Source organism: Triticum urartu, chromosome 1 (genome assembly GCF_003073215.2).
Source record: "Triticum urartu cultivar G1812 chromosome 1, Tu2.1, whole genome shotgun sequence".
Taxonomy (NCBI): domain Eukaryota; kingdom Viridiplantae; phylum Streptophyta; class Magnoliopsida; order Poales; family Poaceae; genus Triticum; species Triticum urartu.
Window position 1 is genome coordinate 41,939,760 of NC_053022.1, and position 3,331 is coordinate 41,943,090.

Genomic DNA, 3,331 nt, shown 5'->3' on the forward strand with positions numbered 1-3,331 from the left:
ATGAACAATATTTGATTCTCCTCTGAATTCTTTTATGTATGATTGGTTTATCTTTGCAAGTCTCTTCGAATTATCAGTTTGGTTTGGCCTACTAGATTGATCTTTCTTGCAATGGGAGAAGTGCTTAGCTTTGGGTTCAATCTTGCGGTGCTCGATCCCAGTGACAGAAAGGGAACCGACACGTATTGTATTGTTGCCATCGAGGATAAAAAGATGGGGTTTATATCATATTGCATGAGTTTATCCCTCTACATCATGTCATCTTTCTTAAAGCATTACTCTGTTCTTATGAACTTAATACTCTAGATGCATGCTGGATAGCGGTCGATGTGTGGAGTAATAGTAGTAGATGCAGAATCGTTTCGGTCTACTTGTTCGCGGACGTGATGCCTATATACATGATCATACCTAGATATTCTCATAATTATTCGCTTTTCTATCAATTGCTCGACAGTAATTCGTTTACCCACCAGTAATACTTATGCTCTTGAGAGAAGCCACTAGTGAAACCTATGGCCCCCGGGTCTATCTTCCATCATATTAATCTTCCAACACTTAGCTATTTCCTTTGCCGTTTATTTTACTTTGCATCTTTATTTCTCTTTATCATAAAAATACCAAAAATATTATCTTATCATATCTATCAGATCTCACTCTCGTAAGTGACCGTGAAGGGATTGACAACCCCTTTATCGCGTTGGTTGCGAGGTTCTTATTTGTTTGTGTAGGTGCGTGGGACTCGAGTGTGATCTCCTACTGGATTGATACCTTGGTTCTCAAAAACTAAGGGAAATACTTACGCTACTTTACTGCATCACCCTTTCCTCTTCAAGGGAAAACCAACGCAGTGCTCAAGAGGTAGCAGAGCTCGGGGAAGAGTTTCGTCAGCACGACGGCGTGGTGACGATGTTGATGAAGCTACCGATCGCAGGGCTTCGCCTAAGCACCGCTACGATATAACCGAGGTGGATTATGGTGGAGGGGGCACCGCACACGGCTAAGAGATCAACAGATCAATTGTTGTGTCTTTGGGGTGCCCCTACCCCCGTATATAAAGGGGAGGAGGAGAGGGCCGGCCAGGGGAGAGGCGCGCCCAAGGGGGGGCAATCCTACTCCAAGTAGGTTTGCCCCCTCCCTTTCCTATTCCAAGAAGGAGAAGGGGGAAGGAGGAGGTGGAGAGAAGGAAGGAGAGGGGGGCCGCCGCCCCTTCCCCTTGTCCAATTCGGATTGGGGCAAGGGGGCCGCGCCACCTCCTGGCTGCCCTCTCTCTTCTCCACTAAGGCCCATAAGGCCCAATAGCTTCCGGGGGGGGGGGTCCAGTAACCCCCGTACTCCGGTATATGTCCGAAACCTCCCGGAACCCTTCCGGTGTCCGAACATAGTCATCCAATATATCGATCTTTACGTCTCGACCATTTCGAGACTCCTCGTCATGTCCGTGATCATATCGGGACTCCAAACTACCTTCGGTACATCAAAACACAAAAACTCATAATACCGATCGTCCACAGAACTTTAAGCGTGCGGACCCTACGGGTTCGAGAACTATGTAGACATGACTGAGACACGTCTCCGGTCAATAACCAATAGCGGAACCTGGATGCTCATATTGGTTTCTAAATATTCTACAAGATCTTTATCGGTCAAACCGCACAACACTATACGTTGTTCTCTTTGTCATCGGTATGTTACTTGCCCGAGATTTGATCGTCGATATCCCAATACCTAGCTCAATCTCGTTACCGGCAAGTCTCTTTACTCGTTCCGTAATACATCATCCCGTAACTAACTCATTAGTTATCATGCTTGCAAGGCTTATAGTGATGTGTATTACTGAGAGGGCCCAGAGATACCTCTCCGACAATCGGAGTGACAAATCCTAATCTTGATCTATGCCAACTCAACAAGTACCATAGGAGACACCTGTAGAGCACCTTTATAATCACCCAGTTACGTTGTGACGTTTGGTAGCACACAAAGTGTTCCTCCGGTATTCGGGAGTTGCATAATCTCATAGTCATAAGAACATGTATAAGTCATGAAGAAAGCAATAGCAGTAAATAGAAACGATCAAGTGCTAAGCTAATGGAATGGGTCAAGTCAATCACATCATTATCCTAATGATGTGATCCCATTGATCAAATAACAACTCATGTCTATGGTTTGGAAACTTAACCATCTTTGATCAATGAGCTAGTCAAGTAGAGGCATACTAGTGACACTATGTTTGTCTATGTATTCACACATGTATTATGTTTCCGGTTAATACAATTCTAGCATGAATAATACATTTATCATGAAATAAGGAAATAAATAATAACTTTATTATTGCCTCTAGGGCATATTTCCTTCAGTCTCCCACTTGCACTAGAGTCAATAATCTAGATTACACAGTAATGATTTTAACACCCATGGAGCCTTGGTGCTGATCATGTTTTGCTCGTGGAAGAGGCTTAGTCAACGGGTCTGCAACATTCAGATCCGTATGTATCTTGTCAATCTCTATGTCTCCCACCTGGACTTGATCCCGGATGGAGTTGAAGCGTCTATTGATGTGCTTGGTTCTCTTGTGAAATCTGGATTCCTTTGCCAAGGCAATTGCACCAGTATTGTCATAAAAGATTATTATTGGACCCAATGCACTAGGTATGACACCTAGATCGGATATGAACTCCTTCATCCAGACTCCTTCATTCGCTGCTTCTGAAGCAGCAATGTACTCCGCTTCACATGTAGATCCCGCCACGACGCTTTGTTTAGAACTGCTCCACTAACAGCTCACCACACCATCCTCAATATACCAATTGCGTTGCGCATTCTTCACACATTGTCCGGCACTCAGTGCTCAAAACCCTTTGCAGTCGACGTAACCACATTTAAACAAACACATAAACGACGAGTCTCTTTGTCCACCCAACCAAACCCCAAAATCTCATAACACTGTAGCAAATACCCCATAAATCCATTAGTCCCTATCTTCGGTCAATCTATCTCAATCTTTACTACTACTTGGTTATTTCCTTTGCTATTTACTTTGCCTTTATTTTACTTTGCATCTTTATCATAAAAATACCAAAAATATTATCTTATCATATCTATCAGATCTCACTCTCGTAAGTGGCCTTATAGGGATTGACAACCCCTATTTGCGTTGGTTGCGAGGATTTATTTGTTTTGTGCAGGTACGAGGGACTCGCGCGTAGCCTCCTACTGGATTGATACCTTGGTTCTCAAAAACTGAGGGAAATACTTACGCTACTTTGCTGCATCATCCCTTCCTCTTCGGGGAAAACCAACGCAGTGCTCAAGGGGTAGCAAGAAGGATTTCTGG